A 19,836-nucleotide genomic window follows, 5' to 3' on the forward strand; every position below is an offset into this window, starting at 1 on the left:
TGTGGGATAGATGAGCGGACAGTGAGGTTGGTTGAGAGCAGGCTGACTGGCCAAGATCAGAGCATGGTGATCAGTGATGCAGTCTGGTTGGAGACCTATGACTAGCAATGTTCCCAGGGGTCAGTGCTGGGTTTGGTCTTGTTCAGTACCTTCATCAATGACTTTGATGAGGGTATAGTGTTCACCCTCAGTAAGTACGCCGATGATACAAAGCAGGGAGGCACAGCTGACACACCTGCAAGCTGTGCTGCCATTCAGCAAGCCCTGGACAGACTGGAAAGCTGGGCAGCAAAAAAACAGACAAGGTTTAACAAAAGCAAGTGTAGAGTCTTGCACCTGGGAAGGAATAACCGCAAGTATGAGTACAGGCTGGGACATGACCTGCTGGAGAGGAGATCTGTGGAGAAGGACTGTCAACATTTTACTTCTGTGACCAGCGGGGTGGAGGGATTTCACAAAATCCATGCCTCTGGAAAAAGGAAACAGGGGACCCCAAAATAATTAAAAACAACGGCAACGATCTGAGGAGAAACAAACTCATTTACTAAATATAGTATCGGAATGCAAGATAACACACCATCATACAATATAATTAGAATTGAAGCTAATAAATCAAATATAATGAGAGAGAGAATGTCCGAAAAGTGGATAGGCCTCACCATAACACTGAGGTGAGATGTGCAGTTGAGCAGCAGTGAGATGAAAAAAGAGCAGATGAAGAAGAGCGAACGAAAAAGAGCCCATCAGGTGACCTTGCCAGGAGTTGTATCTCCTCTCTGTGACCGCAAAGTCCCCTGGGGAATGTAGTTCTTTTTTTCTTCCTGACAGGTACCCAGAATTTGAGCATTAACAGTTAATCTTCCAGTGCCCCACATGATGTTATGATGTGGAACATCCAAAACCAAAAATCACAAAACCATAACAAGGACCTGGTTGTCCTGGTGGATGACAGGTTGGGCATGAGCCAGCAGTGTGCCCTTGTGGCCAAGAGGGCCAATGGCATTCTGGGATGCATTAAAAAGAGCGTGGCCAGCAGGTTGAGGGAGGTGATCCTCCCCCTCTACTCTGCCCTGGTAAGGCCTCATCTGGAGTACTGCGTCCAGTTCTGGGCTCCCCAGTACAAAAAAGACAGGGATCTCTTGGAAAGAGTCCAGCAGAGGGCCACAAAGATGGTGAAGGGCCTGGAGCATCTCTCCTATGAAGAAAGGCTGAGTGAACTGGGTCTGTTCAGCCTTGAGAAGACTGAGAGGGGACCTGATCCAGGTCTATAAATATCTAAGGTGTGGGGGGCAGAATGGTGAGGCCGGACTCTTTTCAGTGGTGAGTGGAGACAGGACAAGGGGAAACGGCCGGAAACTGCAGCAAAGGAAGTTCTGCACAAATGTGCGCAAGAACTTCTTTACAGTGAGGTGACGGAGCACTGGAACAGGCTGCCCAGGGAGGTGGTGGAGTCTCCTTCTCTGGAGATGTTCAAGACCTGCCTGGATGCCTACCTGTGCGACCTGCTGTACGGAACCTGCTTTGGCAGGGGAGTTGGACTCGATGATCTCTGGAGGTCCTTTCAACCCCTACAATTCTGTGATTCTGTAATTCTGTGAAAGTTGTCCTCAAAGATCTGCCAGATTTATTCCATCCCTTTGTACCTCAGGCCAACTTCCCAGGAGTTCTCATCCAATAATTCCTTAAACAGCAAAAAATTCCCTCTCCTGATATTCAAGTTCCTGAATCTGCTCTTTGCCAATCCCACATTCCTCAAGATCACAAACTCAACTCATGCTCACTACAGCCCAGACTGCCTCCTGATTTCCAAATCATAAATGTATTTTTTTTACTTTCCTTAAGCTACTTCTGTGAAAAAATAGAGAAATAGAGAAACTTTTTATATGACAGGGTCTTTTTATGACATCCAATATCAAGAGAGGACAAGTAACCCTCAGAAGAAGTGGATTCTGGCAAAGAATAGATCTTTTAACAAGAAACGGCATAAGTGCTTTAAAAGGTGCATTCTGAGCAAGTGAATAAACCTGTCCCTGACAGATAAGCTCATAAAGTGCTTTTGTGAGAGAAAATTGCCTGATTTTTTTACAAGAAACAGAGGAATTTAATATTGGAAAGTGTTTACATTTAGAGTTACAAGAGAAAATAGAGACATATAGAGAAAGCAGCAGAAAACCTACAGGGGTGCTCCTCTAGACAAACTCATTAGCTAGGAAAAAATAACACAAATGCAGTATAATCAATTTTCTTCACCTCTCTCTTGTGGTATAATCCTAGAACTTGGAAAAATGCAATAAAAGCAAGGGATCATGCAGGGATTTGTATAGGTGGAATGGTGAAATATAGTTCTGTAAGTTTAGAAATGAGAGCTATTTTATGTCAAATTTATCAGTTGCTAAATCTAATATATTGTCAGGCAGTAACTGATCTTGGTATAAATTTCTAAGACTATGTAAGGCTTTGATTCTGTTTAAAGTGAAATGACTCTTAGGGACTCATTGCACTAGGAAAAATGTGACATTTTCCATCCCATTCATTCCTGTTTTTCCAGATTTCCATCAGAGATGCTAATTTGTGTTAATTGATACAGGTCTTTTTCTGCTATGATACCACTTTCTGTGAATCTCCATGACAATCAAAAGAATAATAAAAGGCCTTAATGTTCTCATCTACACTAAGAATAATCCTTGCCACTTCGTAATTAATATCAGCAGCATTTTCCTATCAAATATGCTTTATAATGGCGAACTCACAAGAACATTCCCAGAAGCATCAAGTTCAGAGGGAAAAAGAAGCATAGTTGTAGTATATAAAATATAGTACTGAAAAGGCATCAGAAGTAACCCAAACCAAAAAGATGATTTGAAACACTGACCACTTTATTTAAAAATAGAAGCATCAAAATTTTTTGGGTGACTGAATAATGCTCTAAAACTTAAGTTCATAACTTAGAAACAAGAGGGCTGATAGGATTTGCTAGCTTTTCTTATTTACTTTACTTCTCTCTTTTATATTTTTATGGTCTGTCCTGGAAATAGAATCAGTTTTGCTCATATTCCCATAGTTTTTCTGGCATGAAATGATAACTGCAAGAAGACCTTCCCGGAAAGCTTTTAAGAAAAATATGGCATATGCGTATCCTCTGTCTAAATGTTATCAACATGGATGCTAGTGTGAAACTGAACAACAGTGTTATAATTTCTGACTTCACTGCATGGATGCAGTGTACTGCTCTGTATCCTCCTGTGCTTGATAGAAAAATAATTGGCACCACTTTGGCTTGTGGTAGAAAGAAAAGAAATGTTCTCCTGACTAGAGATATCTTCGCCCTTTTCCCAAAGTTTCATAAGTTTACCAGTGAGAACTTCAATAACAAAGATGACCCTTCATCAAAGGTCCAGATTTATAATCCTGCTTTGTCATCTGTACCATGGCTGTATCACCTCACAGATATACTTGGCCTACCTAATTCTATTTTTAGTAAAAAACCATACCTTTTCCCTGAAAAGCAAACATCTTCATTCAGAAACTCCTTTAGTGTTTCCATGTAAGTAGCAGTGATATTTTCTATTTAAATTTTTTCACCCTAAGATCATGGAACAGATCGTATTGAAAACAATATGAAGGCATATATAAGACAAGAAGGTGACCTGAGACAGCCAGCACAGCTTCACCAAGGACAGATGAAATTTTTTCAGTCTGGTAGCCTTCCACATGGCCCCAGAGGACAAAAGAAGTTAAACTGATGTCATCTACCTGGATTTCTGCCACATCACATCCTTACCTCATTGGTTTTTGGACCAGTGCTGCTTAATATCTTTATCAACGACTTAGACGGTGCTACTGAGTGCAACCTCAGCAGGTTTAGAGACAACATCAAGCTGAGTGACCAAACGGATGTAACAGAAGGAAGTGATACCATCCAATAGGACCTGGACAAGTTTGAAAACCAGACCCATGTGAATGGGATGAAGTTCCAATAGGCCAAGGTGCTGCATCAAACATGAGTGCAGATGGGAGAAGAACTCACTGAGAGAAGCCCTGTGGAGAACATGAGGGTTCTAGTTCATGAAAACTAGAAAACATGAAAACATGAAAACATGGATGAGAGTCACCAGTATGCACCTGCAGCCCAACAGTCCAACTGTATCATGGGCTGCATAAAAAGAGAGGTGTCCATCAGGGTGAGGGAAGAGATTGTACTCAACTACTTTGCCCCTTATGATTCTATGATTCTATGGTAGTTTTCACCTATCAACACTGCAAAGATTTAGGATACCTTTTGTGCATTTTGGTCTTGACCTGTATAAATGTTAGACTCAGGAAGTGCTTCCTATAACAGCAGGACAGCATCACATAGTGCTAACCAGTGCTCTGATAACATCAGGTAGGAATTTTTTCCTCTTCATAGTAGTACATTCAGATTTATTAGTTCTACTCTAGAAATGATGGAGGATACTCAGGCACCTGAACTCTCTTGGAACAGCTGTTGCAGCATCAGACAAGAGTTTAAACTCTCCATCCCTGATTACTTCCCAAGGTTAGAGGAGGTGCACGTGAAACAGTAGAGAGCATGAGAGAATAACAGAGGACTGGATGAGGTCAAGAAAGCTGCTAGATCTCTGCCCTCCCTGTTGGAATCTTTTGTAGCTGCTAGCAGGAAGGAAAATAACAAATCAGCTGTATACTTCTTTCACAAGCCTCAAAGTAGCCTGTAGGGCTGCCATCTGTGCAAGAAAGATGACGGCCTGAGCACCATGTCATTAACCATCAAAAAGATGTGAAGTAGAGATTACTGAAAGTCTTCTGCTAGAACATCTTTCTGTTAAAATTTCCTGATTTTGCAGTCTTCTGTGTTTCAGAGGAATGTGAATATTTTACAAAAAAATGACATGGATTATGAGGAATGCGCCACCAATGCCTATACTGTTTTTCTGCCGTGGGATCTGGATAGCACTAGGTGGCAAGGACTGAAGAGGTGGGACAGTACTCCAATTGCACTACTCTGTGTGATAAGCAACTCTCAGTGAAGTATGTTGACATATCAATGCAATTGGTCATACGTAAATCACTAAGCCACTTTTCTTAGAGAGGATCTCTGTCTCATTCCAGGTGTCTGACACACAAGAGTACAAAAACAACACGGTAAATATGACCTGTTTTAAGCAAAAAAATATATGCAGAATTGTTCTCTTGGGGCAAAATAGGAAATCTTGCAGAAGAAAGACAAAAATAATGTTGTTAAATTGAAAAACACTATAGAAAACTTAAAAACTTGGATTCGCAAGCTATCATTCAAATGTTCTTGCCCTTTCAAAGCAAGGAGACTGTGATGTCTACAGACGCGGTTTAGAGAATGTTGGAGTGTTCTGTTTTATGATTATTGCTTGTTGATAGAAGCAGCAATAAATGATATTCACTGATTTTGAACTGTTTATGTTTAAGGCTTCATATAACTACATAATATTCTGAACTGGAGGTGATATTCATCATACAAAACTTTACAGCTTGATCCTTGCTTCTGCTTGGAAATTCTTGAGATTAGCAGTTTTAAATTCTGTATGATAGACTTCAAATCAGCATAAGAAAATGAAACAAAACAAAACAAAACAAAGCAATACAAAAATCCCAAAACAAAAGAGGATTTAGACTTATAGGAAAAGTTCAGGAATTTGAAGAGGGTATCTGCCGTGGAGCTAAAACAGTAATGCTACTGCTACCAGAGAGGGAAGCATGGCAAGACTCAATATGAGTGATCCAGCTTCAATTTATTAACGATTACACAGAGTTTTTATAGTTGGCTTTAGATATCATATTGCCTTGCTATTGGTGGACAACAGTCGTTTCTAGGCAGAGAACAATCTAACTACATGCCATCTGTTTTTGTCAACTCCCTTAAACCAAGTTCCTCCTTGGGCTACTCCCTCCTGCTCACAGAAACATTGTGACCTTCTGTTAGCCTCTAGTATTTTTCCATGGGTATACAATCTGTACTGCCCTACAAGCTGTGCCCGTACATCTCCTCACAGCCTCCTTGTTCCTGGAGCCATTCCCCAACAGGTACCCTCCAAACATTTTTCCAGATGAAGATGGGCAGCAGATGGAGAATTGTAGATCTCTTGATGAACACCTACCAAATCAATGAGGTGCTTTATTTTTAGATAGCAGGTCTTGCACAGGAAAATAATACTGAAAACAACCACAAATCTGTCTCAGAATTGGGGCGGGGGGAGGGGGGCACAAATGAAAGAACTGATAGCATGATAGCAAATACCTGTTTCAACAGTTTATTCAAATGAGCATGTGCCTAAAAAGAAATCTTTGAGTCAGTCACCTTACCCCTATTAAAAATAGAAAGCAGCCCAAGCTCTCCCTTGGAGCTCTCCTGTACAGCAGCTGGCTGCACAACAGGATCTCCCTTTGGAGCAGGGATATCTCTCAAGATTACACCTTTACAGAAATCCCTTACACTTTGACATCAAGACACCTTGCCAGTACAAATACTAAATGGACTGTAAGAATCATAGAATCATAAAACTGCTCAGGTTGGAAAAGACCTTAAAGATCAGCAAGTCCAACCACAACCTAATCACACTACCCAAACTCTAACAACTCTCTGCTAAATCATGCCCCTGAGCACCACATCCAAATGGTTTTTAAACACATCCAGGGATGGTGACTCAACCACCTCTCTGGGGAGCCTATTCCAGTGCTTGACAACCCTTTCTGTAAAGAAGTTTTTCCTGATATCCAACCTAAACTTACCCTGGCACAACTTAAGGCCATTTCCTCTCATCCTGTCACCTGTCATCGGTGAGAAGAGACCAACCCTGCTCTCACTGTAAGCACCTTTCAGATACTGAAAGAGAGCAACAAGGTCTCCACTCAGTCTCCTTTTCCCCAGACTAAACAGCCCCAGTTCCTTCAGTTGCTCCTCATTGAGCGTATTCTCCAAGCCCTTCACAAGCCTTGTTGCCCTTCAGTAAGCTTTCAGTTAGATTGATTATGAGCTTTGTTAACTTCACAAAGATCACATTTTAGATTGGTTGTAAACTTTGGTAAAATTATATCTTTGATTGACTGTCCACATATAATTCCTTAGACATATGACAGTGACTAAGTCTTGAACAGCTGTGGATTTAGCCACACCTAGGCTTCCTACCTGCATGGTTCAAGGAGTTTAGAAAGCACAATTGCCTGCTTGAGCCTTGTGATTCAATGGGAAAGCCTCCTATATGAGTATGCTTATCCTACCCTCTGCGCAGTAAATAATCAAGTGTATCTGTCTATCTTGAATCTTGATAAGTTGCTGCATTATTTACAATTCAGCTTTGTTAAATCACTATATTGTATCTGTATCAATACTTATATTCTAGCTTCCCTCTTATCAGTGCAATATAGTGTAATTGTTTCCATCCATGACAGCCTTAGAGAATACAAGCTTTTGTTTAGATAGCAAAGACCTGAAGAAACAAAGGCAAGAAAACTGCTGAGAACTGGAATGAAAACAAATACAGTGATGAGAAGGGCCGTAAAAGCTGTAAAAAACAGAAATGGAGCCAGAGAGAAACTGACAAAAGACAATTTTGCCCAATTTTGTGGTGCATGAGATTATCAAGGGAATATTGCTATGAACACATAATGTGTATAAACAAACAAACAAACAAAACCATCAAGCATCTAGAAGCTGACATGGGACTTACATTACAAGTATTACAAGTAATACTGAAATAGGAGTACATAGGAGCTATTTAGAAATATAATCATACACAGGTTCTTTTTTTTTTTTTTTTTAATATTTATCTCCACATGATAAAAATCATACAGGAAATACAGGGAATAAACAGTTTCATGTAAAAAAAAATCATACCAAAACTTTCTTTCAATATACGATTTTAAGAGAATGAATGATGAAACACTAAATCAGCCTAGTGCTGGTCTGGAAGAATCTGGATCTTTCTACAGCATCCCATGTAAAGTAATGCATAGCCCTATACCTATTTTCTTCATCTACATTAGTGACAGCAGATTTTTCCAAACAGAAGCAGTTCTGTGGAAATATTGATTTTCAGATTCCAAGGAATATGTTTATGGCTGTTTCTGGAAGATAACTGTTGCCCAAGTAATGCTGCTGCACAAGAAGGCCTTAAAAGCACAAACAGGCTGTGAGTAGAGATGCTACTCAACATGCCTCTTGTTGCAGGAGACTACAGGGATGTTTGGTCCACAACACCCTCTTTAAGTCCTGTTACCATCTCATGGGAATATCTGAGCATGATTCATGCTATTTGTTTGATGCATGAAGGTTAACAGCATGTCTGGTGAGCTATAGTTTGCTTTCTGAGACAATCCACTGTCAGGTGGCATGGCACTGTCTGGCTTAGTGGGAAAAGAGTAAATCCCTTCAGGGAATGGACTCTCCTCCTTCAGGCCACATGCAGTGCTCCTCCATGGCTGCACCTGGAGATCTGCTACAAGTGCTGCTCCTGGACAACAGGGGACAGCCTGCTTAACAAGCTGAACATAAACTTTTATGCAAAATGACAACAAACCGAATAAACTGACCAAATCACACAGTCACATAATGTGCTGTCCTACTCTAGACAAAGTTAGAAATCTAGAAATACATATTTTCCCAAATTTTATAGGGAAAGATAGAAGAGGAAAAACTATACAGAAGTTTTGCAATTGCAGTAGGGAAAAATAAAGCTGCACTTTTCTGCAGCTGATAGTAAACACTGCTCATCAGTAGTACTACTCATAGTAAGTACAACTCAACACAATTACATTGTACATACTGATTATTTTTTTTTTAAGTTTACTTCTTATGCTTTTTATTCTCTTGATTCCTGATGGAATAAACAAATTTGGTAAGTTCTAAATGCCTGAATATCTTACTATTTGTTGATTTCTATTAAGCATTTATATTTTATTTTGTTATGATTTTATGAATAAAAAGTATAGAACTTTAGAACCCATTCATATGTTTTCAATTACTCCATGCATGTCAGAGCTATTTATGATTGTATTAAATTCCCTTATTAAACAATGTATTGATACACAGATTAATTACTAGTAGTACATGAGTAGAATTTTATTACATGGTTGCTGGTGTAATGGATATTATGTACATAGTTTACTGATTTGTCTGCTTCTTCCTGCTTGTTTCCCTTTATATGCAAAGTAATTATTTTTCAGCCCGATCATCTCCCTGGACTGGCTTATTGCACATCCACATAGATGCTTGCAACAACACAAATTGCATGTGGGGAAATTAAATTCTATAAACCCAAGTTTATATTGGTTTGTTCTGTCATGAAACTGCATCTTAAATACTCAATTCTTCAAACTCAGAATAAACATTATAGTATCAGCACTGCCAAATTCCTTTTTATTGCCTTATATAACATCCTAGTAGTATAGTAATGATAATATTATAATCACTACCACTGCTCTATACAACTAAAGCATCAAGATGCTATCAATGTTTTTCTTCCCTTGAAGCCAAAACATAGCAAAATACAAGAAACTATGCAGAAAATCATCTCTGTCCCAGCTGAAACCAGGCCATAATTCATTAATTTGAGTACTTTCGTCTGCTTTTGAGCAGCACCAGCTAGTAAACACATTTCTGCCAGCCCATCTTCCCTCATAATTAATACTATTTCTAAGAACAGGGCCTATCCACTAAGCTGTGAACATTTCTAATCCAAAATTAGAAAAATTCCTATGACATGGTTATTCAAGCCTTCAGATGCCTTAACGCTAATGACACTCTTTAATATTAAAATTTTCTTATGTAGCTAAAATTGTGCCTTAGCATATCACTATAAATGCCCCTGCTCTGAAAAATCCAGTGTTTATTTTACAAACAGCTTCACTGGGCTTCTGAATTACTCCTTGAGGGACTTGAAGTGATGGGCATCTCAGGGCGCATTTAATACAAAGTTCAGTTTCTCACATTGTGCAAGGGCATGAGTCCTTAAGAAACGTGGAGTTAAGTTGAGCATTATAATATTCTTTTATATATATTTTTATATATAGTATATATATAAATATATATATTTTATATATAGTATGTATATGACAATTACCCAGAAAAAAACTTTTTTCTTTTCTTTCTTTTCCTTTAGGAGCTCAAACTTGTTTGTATTTTCTCTTGAATCCTTGAATGATGCCTTCTAGATTCTTGAGATCATTTTAGTTTTGGAAATTTTATTTCCTCCTTATGTTTAAGACTTCTTGGTTTGCTATCTCCTCATCTTCACAGCTGCTGTATATTACAAGCGTCCTGCACTGTTGCTACAAGAAAACTTCCTCCACTGTAGCCAACCTCACTCTTTTTAAAAGACTATCCAACATTTGTTCAGAAAACTGAAAGCAGAATCCATAGTTCTATTATCTATCATTCAAAGGAAAAAAAATGAATATTCTTGTGTGCTTAGAAAAAAGACAGTTGTAAAAGCTTGCTTTCAAGATAGTTTTAGACTGTAGATAGAAGTATTGGGCTTAGCCTTGAAAAGTTCTTTTCACCTCAGAGCAGCTGCTATCCTTACTATCTTATACTGAATGCTATTAACTTTGTTGGGTTTTTTTTGTAAATTCTACTGCAAGATGCTACAAGAGGTAGCTCTGCACTGCAGAGGGGTTTTGTTGCATTAAGTTGTATTATAAACTGCAATATGGGCAAACTACTGCTGTGTCTAAGTCCTGTAATGCTCAAACTGCTCCCAGGCCCAGATTGAAATCCTGTATTGTTACATTTATTTTTGCTGCAAGCACTGCTGATAAAGATGTTCTTGGGATCTATTTGAAAGCTCAAATTACCTGTATACTCTCCTCACGTTGAAATACAGAATTCTGCAAGGTTCAAATTCTAGTCTGGTATTTGCTGTACAGAATTCCAACATTCCAACAAGAGCTTTTATATTTATTTATATTTTTAATGAAGTTGTGCCTGACTTTAACAAGTCCTGTTCAAGGGATCTTTGCTTGTGTCCTTATTACCTCCTTCCCAATATTTGTGACACAGATAGAAAAGTTTATATGGGCTATCCTAGAAGGTTGCTAGATTTGAGGGAAAGCAAAAAGAGTACAGAGGAGACAGTGTGATACAGAAAATTCTGGTTAACATTGCAAATTGAGAAAAGCAGAATTGTCCTGCATACTGACATGCTTTCAATTGATGAGCTGAAGTCTGTCCATTAAAACCTGGGTGTTTTAATTGCTTTGAGATGTCTGTGTGCTTCTTCATTGTGTGTATGCAACCAGAGAAGAGTAAATAAGATTTAAGATTTTAACATGTGAGGTATCTCCAGGAGAGATGAGAATGCTATTCCACAGGAGAGAGCTGAAATCTTGTTGGGATATTCCACAGATAAAATCTACCTGCAAATACATGGAAGGACAACTAAAATGAAAATGAAATGTAAAACCATTCAGATAAAGCAAAAATAAAAGGCCTCAGTGTATTTATATAAGAGGAATAGGAGACAGAATATCAATATTGTTTATTTTGACCTTGAAATGTTGAGCAAGAGGAGATTCACCAAAGCTAAGGGATAAAGTTGTCAAAATAAGAAAAAAAGCATAATGTGAGCTTGAATAAATTTATGTTGCTAATTAGCAATTTCCAACTATCAGAACAGTCAAGCACCAGAACCACTTTTTATTAAGAGCACTGAAGGACAAAAATCTAACCACTTTCTAAGATAAAGATTAATAAATGTACTTATATAGTGTGTCTGCCTTCAGTAACAGGGAGCTCATGTCAGTGATCGAGCAGCCCTCTAGCCATGAAATCCCAAGTGCAAGCATATTTTTAAAGTTAATATATAAGAAATTTCATTTTTCTCCAGGTACTACAAATCAAATTTTAATATTTTGCTATTTTATAGCTATGTCGGTTTTCTTTAAGAGAAATGCTGCTCTAAAGATGTTCAGAGTCTCTTGTAGTAATGAGTGATAAAAATGATTTCCCTTAATTGATAAATTGAAAGTGACCACACTGCACTTACTAGTTGGAGCCTTTTTCATCTTAATTATCACTATGACATTTTTCAGAATAACACTGCTTGACATTTACAGTGAAATGTGCTGTTGTTTCCTTATGTTCATTCTCTTTATAGTCATTTTAGCATCATCACAGTGAGGCTCACACTGTCTGTGAACTTTCATTTGTAGAGTAATTTCCTTTATATTTGCAAACTTTTGCAGTAATATTTGGAATTAGGAAGTAGAGAATTTTTATTAAATCTAAATATCTGTCAATTACTGTCAATTACTGTTTCAGCTTCTCATTATGTGTACAATATTTCCTATGAATTATTGTTGCTATACTGAAGCCACGGTAAAAAGCTGATGTGAAAAAAAAGAAATAGTTTTGGAATTCTTTAGTGCAAGAAGTAGGAAAAATAAAAGAGATTTACAATTTTAAAAACTATATAATCTCAAAGTTAGTTAATTTTCCAAAAATGTATATAATTTCCTTTGTTATTCCTCACTCGTGAGTACCAAGAATAAAGATTGTTCTGGATGGAGTATTTTGAGGAATGGGAAAGTATGACTAGTGCTTTGTGTGTTTTTTGTGTGTTTTTTTGCTTTTTTTTTTTTTTTTAATTTTTTTTTTTTTTTTAATTTGCTTGGTGAACAAATCTATTTCTCAGTTTGGCAAAGCCCAAAAGTTTATGAATGCACAAATGAGTCAGAGTTTTCCCTCTTTTCAACAAATTCTATATAATCCAAAATTATTAAATACTTGATATGATGTCTGACATTTTTCTAATACAATTTATAAGACTTTCTAATCTTTTACAACAGGAACTTAAATGTATCTTGGCATCCTGCATATATTGCTGTTCCTGTTTTCTTGTAAGATATGTCCATGATTAGTAAAGCTCCATCTCCTTACACTATCCTCACACTGTCTGTGAACTTTAATTTGTAGAGTAATTTCCTTTATATTTGCAATCCTGTGCAGGGTGTGATATGAGTTATACATTTAACACATATGAACCTGCTTTTCTTGAAGAGAAATAAAGCACAGATTTGTGCGTGAGTTGCAAGGAAGCCTAGTAGTCTGCAATTGTTATCATTATATCCATAAAGCTCTTGGATGTCCTGATTCATATCAAGGTCCCCCATATAAAAAGACTAAATGCAGTATCTATCAAAAGAGCTATAATTGGCACAAAGGTTTCCAATATAATTATAATATATTTAATGCTGCTACTTGGTAGGGTTTCTTTCCTTTGGGATATCTTTATATATTTTTAGTCATCATCCATCACTTGCAATTGCCATCTCTTTCTGTTTTGTGATTAACAGACACAAGCAGTGATGCAGAAATGGAGCAGACTATTCAAAATATAGTAGAACAAATTTTGAGCTAAAATATCTGCCAGCATAACTCTGCTGGTTTCAGCTTCAACAAAAACTTTCTTTTTCACAAAAATTCATCATAGATCTTTGAAAGCCCTAGAAGCCCCTAAATCTGGTCATGTTTCCAGAGGGTGGAATTATCATCTCTGCTTTATAAATCACAACTGTATATAGAAACACTATCTTTTATGAAATTTTCTTCATTAAATATAGAGTCCAAGTCCAATAATGGAGAGTCCAATGGAGGGCCCCAAAGATGATAAAGGCCTGGAGAATCTCCTGTATGAGGAAAGGCTGAGTAACCTGGGTCTATTTAGCCTGGGGAAAGGAAGTCTGAGAGGGTCTCTGATGAATGGATGAGGCTACACATTTCTGTGATGAGCAGTGATAGGAAAAGGATTAATGGCCTAAAACTTGAACATATGAAGTTCCATAAAAACATGCAGAAGATCTTCTTTACAATAAGGATGACAAAGTACTGGAACACGTTGCCCAGGGAGTTGTAGAGTCTCCTTCTATGAGAGAGATTCAAGACTCATGCCCACCTGAGCTACCTACTGTAGGGCACCTGCTTTAGCCGGGAGGTTGGACTTGATGATCTGAGGTCCCTTCCAACCCCTGCAAATCTCTAATTGTGTAAAAACATATATTTTTTTTAATTCTGTAAAACATGGTTTTCTCCAGTGGCTGGCTTCAGGCAGTATGCCTAGAAGCTGGCCCCTGGAACATCCCAGTTGCTTCATGCAGAGACAAACACAGCAACTGGCCCAGATCCACGAACTGCTGACTTCTAGATCCTGTGTCCCTCTGTTAGTCTGCTTGCACCCATGAGCCCTACAATAGCCAGTTCTCTGATTCAGCCCCATAGGGCTGATGGTATCCTCAGACAGCCCTGGTTGGGGTGGCCAGACAGGGGCTGTGTCTGACTGGGGCTGCCTTTTGCCTCTGTGTTCCTATATGTCTCATACTGACCCTTTAGCACACATCACAGCAGTCTCAGCTTAGTAAGCTCTTTTCACATGTATGATCCAATAGTAAATTTTCACTTTCAAACATCTCCATTACCAATGTAGCAGACAAATTTGGTGTTCTGTGGAAAGTAGTGCTAAATCCAATCTTGTTCTACGGTTTTGGGCTTTGCTGTATTTCATTTTACTGGGTTATTCAGACATCTCTTATAGAAATTAATTTCGTTTGTTGGGAGTGATTTTTAGGTTTCAACTTTTGGAGAGCAGCTTTCTTTCTAATTCATATACACATCATACTGTGTTGTTTTTTTTTAAAAGGATTAAAACCTTTAACATATCACAATTACAATTAGGATCTCTTCCTCTTTGCTCCCATTTTGAAATACAAGATGGATAGATACATGTGATCCTTTCTGTGTATCTGTAGTTTTAATCGTTCATGTATGTGATACAAGATTCTCAAAAAATGTAAAAAGCTCTCAAATACCCATTTTAAGGCTTTGTGTGTTCTGTGCTATGTCACTGAGGCAGCAGTGACAGTGGTCTTAAGAAATTTATATGCTTTTGTATATGCAGTTGTTTCTCTTCACAGTAAAACTTTATATTAAAAAAGAAAACTGAAATTTCATAATGTTGACTTACAATTTCTGGTTTCTATTTTCTGCTTTGCGCTGTACTTAGCAGGGAAAATGCAATATCTAGTGGAGGCTTATATATTAATAATAATAATAATAATAAATAAATATAAGTTAACAACAGTGGAGAAAATACCAAAATATAATGCAAAATATTTATATAGTTAAATTTCTTTAAACTGCACTCACTTCAAGAATATAGGCTTTCTGCAGATATTACAGCAGTGACCTCAATTTATTCTTTCTGCATTCTCTTAAGGATAATAAAATTAATGAGGAAAAACAAATCTGAGCTAATACATTGAAACAGAAAACTGTTATGTGTAATCTGTGTCCATAAAATCTAATCAGCATCACTTCAGTTCTGAATATTTACCAGAAAAAAGGTACGAACAAAATGTGAGTATTACACAGCCTGCTTTGAGGGGTTTGAATCTCTGATCTCCTGAACTTCCACATGTGGTTCCCTTATTGAGCCAATATGCTGTAGCATAGAAAAAAATTATAAATATAATTATTATGAGTAATTACAATTATAAAACTGTATTCTGACTCATGTATGTCGGGTGGTGATAAACACAATTATTAGAACACGTGCACAGCACTGCAAGCCTCTTAATATTTGATCAAGAATATTGTTTGCAAGCATAATAGTGATTATTCAGAGTTCTTACACACACACAAAAAAAATCACAAAAATTGCCTTTGGAAACATTGTTTGATTATGCTCCCAGAAAATAACTTAAGCAATATTCCAGAAAATAGTCTCTGTGCATTGGGATTTTGTTTTGTGTATTTTTCCCATTGTGAAACTACACTTGTGGGACCATCTGTAATCATACCATCTAATAGCCTTACTGTTAACATTCAGTAAGTGTTTTCTTATGTCACTGAATTATAAAGTTTCTTGCAATAATACATCTAGAGCTTCTGATGGAGAAAACATGCAAAATCCTGAAGGTACCTTTCAAAAGTAAAGTAATGAGAAATTTGAATACATATGAATACTGTGGAAGCTGTCAACTTTTGTTAATTATCTTTCAAAAAGTTTTGACAGCATGAAATTCAGCTAACAATTCAATGAATTATAGATTTCTATTTGATCATAATATTTACAGTTTCTGGCTTCACTGTTGAAGTATTTTACCAATCAGTTTTACTGAAGTTTTAATACTTCTCATAAGTGATGCTTATGAAATTGATATTTTTTTATTACTGTGAAAGGATAAGTCAAAGACGAACTAATTGCTTATGATACTTAAATTAAATCCTATCAGACATTTAATTCATACCCTATTACATACACGTCAATATAAGATTAATTCAGTTGATACTGATCAAACTATTGACATGGTACTTCTGGCAGTATAATATCTTATGTATTGAGTAAGACTTGAGCATCCTATTGGTGATATACTCATTGACAGAACCAGAATACAGCTTGCTGCTTGCTTTTGTGCTATTTCAAAATATGTTAGGAAGGCCTCAGGAAGGCTCCAGTGCTATCAGACCCAATGCAACTTCAGGCATAGTGATACCCAGATGGCTGTTCTGCCCATTGGGTGCTCGACTCAAGAATCTCCCCAGCATCATGCCACTAAATTAGGTGGATTTGACTTTTGTGGTGTGATCAGGGCAAGTGGTCCAGGTTCTTGTCCTGAACAGTCTTGGTAATTAAGCTCAGGAGCTACCTGCAATGACCCTGATTACACTGTTTGTCTACCTCGTTATCCTCTTTCTGTTTTTTTTTTTTTTTTTTTTTTTTTTTTTTTTGTTGTTGTTGTTGTTGTTGTTGTTGTTGTTGTTGTTGTTGTTGTTGTTGTTTTTGTTTTTTACTTCTTCTTTGGGCTTGTGTCTTTCCCTCCTTATCCTGTGAGCTTGCAACCGGCTCTTATTTATTTTTTCCCCTTTGGTCCCAGCTTTGCTACATCCATACCCAAATTTGCTAATGATCTGCTAAGTTTGACCTGATGCTGCTATCTGAGTGACCTTGGCATTACTGCACAGCATTACTGGCTTGCTGGTTTTGGACAATGGTAGTCTTCAAGAAGCTCTAGAAGGTTCTGTGAGTCTCGGTTCTGTCCCATAATAGCTGACATACCAGTGAAATCCAGGTGTCCCTCATGGCTGTGACCTACTTATCATGTCCTACTAAGTAAGCTTAATCTCAGGCAGAGGCTGGTCAGTAGCCTGCCCATGGTCCTCTGTACTGACTATCTGTAGACTTAATTCACGTATAAATAAAAGGATATAAGAAGTTTTCTGATTTCCTTTCCTCTGTTGAATTTCTTATCGTAGTTGACCACAACATTTACATTTTTCAGCAACATTATCTATTTTGGAGGGGACAGACTGGATTTTCCACTGTGTCCTAAAAATCGCACAGACAATTCTATGTCATACTGCGTGGAAACATCAACTCTGTCAAGAGCATGGCCATATGCTGCAGGGCTCTATATAAGTGGCATTCAGATCCAATAAGACTCTCCTGAGATGTGCATTTCAAAGCAGGAATCTTTTCTTTAATGCAGAAAATAAAGGGATACTTTTTATATAACAGTTTAGTGGCACGATGCCTCTGCAGGTATAAGAGCTTTATTTAGCATCACGGAGTTAAAATCCACAGGTTACTGCGAAGAAGATGCAAGCCCCAGTCTCAAAGGCTTTAAACTACGCTAGGATTGCAGTCCATTTTTTCTGACTTGTATAGAAAAGAAGTCAAACTATACAGGGTAAAAGGAGAAAGCATATAGAGAAGTAACTGGAACCAACAGACTTTGAGTGTTTCAGATATAACTGGTCACAGCTCATGGGATTCAACCTTTTATTACACTCAATAGCAGCTGGATGAAATGCAGAAATAGACAGGATAGTGAGTTCTTTCTCTTAGTTCCCTGTTCTTCACTCCACCTCTGCTTCATAAAGGCATCAAGACTTGAAGGATGCTTTTCCCTTCCTCTTTTTCCTTTCTCCCAGTTATTTGGAAAATGTTTGTTCAGGAAATACAGGAAATATAGTGTGCTTTGGCATGTTTGAAAATCATTGCATTTTGTAGAAAAATCTTATAATCAATACGTCATCACTTCAGAAAGTCGAACAGCAGCTGCTTTCCCTCTAGTCAATTCAGAATAGACAACAGCTATACATTTGTTTTTACGAGGTATACTTACATACAAATATAGAAAATGATATGTGCATTTTGAACACGTTCTCAGGAATGCCTGGTTCCTCTGGATCCAGTGATGTTCAGAAAGGAAGCAGTTACTAGGCTGCTTAGGCTGGAGTCAGTAGAATTAAACTCCAGGAAGCAATAACTTCAAGCAGGGAGGCAGCTATGTACTTAGATATATCCTCTATTGTGAAAAGCAGTTAAGCAAGAACTTTCTATATTGAAGTGGTTTGCCTGTGGGCCTCAGTTCCATCTAATCCTTGCTTGGAAACTTAATTCCATTATTCAGGCTTGCCCAGTACGTCTATTAAAATATCCAATTTGCTATCAGAATTTCTGATATTCTCTCAAGACTGCTACAGCACAGAATGAAAGTAAGGATTATCATAAAGATATGAAAAAGTATAAATGTTGCTTTTAATGACTGACCAATATCATATCAGAAGGAAAAATATCTTGTAATTAAGATAGTTCAAATGTTTTATCTGATAGGCAAGGAATGATTTTCCAAAGTGGATTAGGAACATAAAACTAGCTGCCAATATATTCTGTAGCAGGGGAGCATACTTGTGAATTGCAAAGTATTTCCTTGTCAATTCATTAGTAATGGGAAAAAAAAAAAAAAAAAAAAAAAAGAAGTGATGTTGGACTTAACTAATCAGGAATATGTGGGGGAAAATGTAACTGTGAGCAGTCAGCAAAGAGTTTATCAGACTCCTTGATAGACCCTATCACTGTGAAACCTTGGGAGAGTCTGGAGTGTAAAACAAGAGAGCAAATGGTATCTGTTTGCGTCTAGGGGTAAACAGGAGGTTCTTTTTGTATGCACTGTTAATCTTACTGCACTTAAACCTTCCATCCTTTATCACTGTGTTTTGGGAGCAGCTAGGCCAATTAACTGATTAGAGGGACAGGAATTCCTGGATTGTAAGTGAATGGTATGTAAAATGTATGTTGAACACAGTAAAGCAGAACTATTCAGAGAACTATTCTGATGCTACAAGAAACTATGAGAGCTCTCTAACCCGACTGAGTGCCAACAGGAACAAGTGGAACTTTGTGTCAAGAACTATTATTAATATTCTGGATTACTGCTAGGCATTAGGAAGTGAGTTCAGTATGTTATTGCATACCAAGGCTTACAATGATCAGTGAATACCTCGTGAGATTTTACCAGATGAAGTCCTGAGAGGAATAGCCAACCTAAGAGTTTGAAGTGCAAAACCCTATTCTATAAAAACAAGTGCAAATTCTATGATTCTATGATTCAATTGATGAGTATGTCAGAATATCAGGTGCTCTTGCATTGTCTTAAAACCAGATCAATAGAAAACCTTTCTTTTGGTCAAAATTTATGAAACAATTTAAAAATGCAAATAGTTTCCATTTTGTTTTGAGAGACTTAACTATAGTTTTCATAAAAATACTTATTTACTTATATGCTTGGTAGATTTTTCCTCAGTGATACATAATTATTATGGCCTTGCCATCATTATGTTGTGACAGTCATGCAGTCTGGCAGTCTGATAGGCTTTTGATTTGATCTGTAAAAGATACATGGACAACAACAGGAAAACAATGCTATTAAAAAGTTTGTTGTTAAATACCAACTATATTAGTGACTTCTAACAGCTCTGCTAAACAAGAGATAAGAAACTGTCAGAGTTCCAGCCAAATGTTTACTGAC

The 19,836-nt window shown here is 37.4% G+C and overlaps 1 protein-coding gene and 1 pseudogene across 1 annotated transcript in view; one reads left to right on the forward strand and one right to left on the reverse strand.

Moving 5' to 3' along the window:
• The window catches only part of ENY2 (ENY2 transcription and export complex 2 subunit), a 745,084-nt gene that overhangs the window by 396,220 nt on the left and 329,028 nt on the right, over positions 1–19,836 (forward strand). The gene's annotated exons all lie outside the window — the stretch shown is intronic.
• The window catches only part of LOC128091478 (heat shock transcription factor, Y-linked-like), a 38,530-nt pseudogene that overhangs the window by 18,155 nt on the left and 539 nt on the right, over positions 1–19,836 (reverse strand).

Source organism: Tympanuchus pallidicinctus, unplaced genomic scaffold (assembly GCF_026119805.1).
Source record: "Tympanuchus pallidicinctus isolate F22 unplaced genomic scaffold, pur_lepc_1.0 scaffold5, whole genome shotgun sequence".
Lineage (NCBI taxonomy): Eukaryota > Metazoa > Chordata > Aves > Galliformes > Phasianidae > Tympanuchus > Tympanuchus pallidicinctus.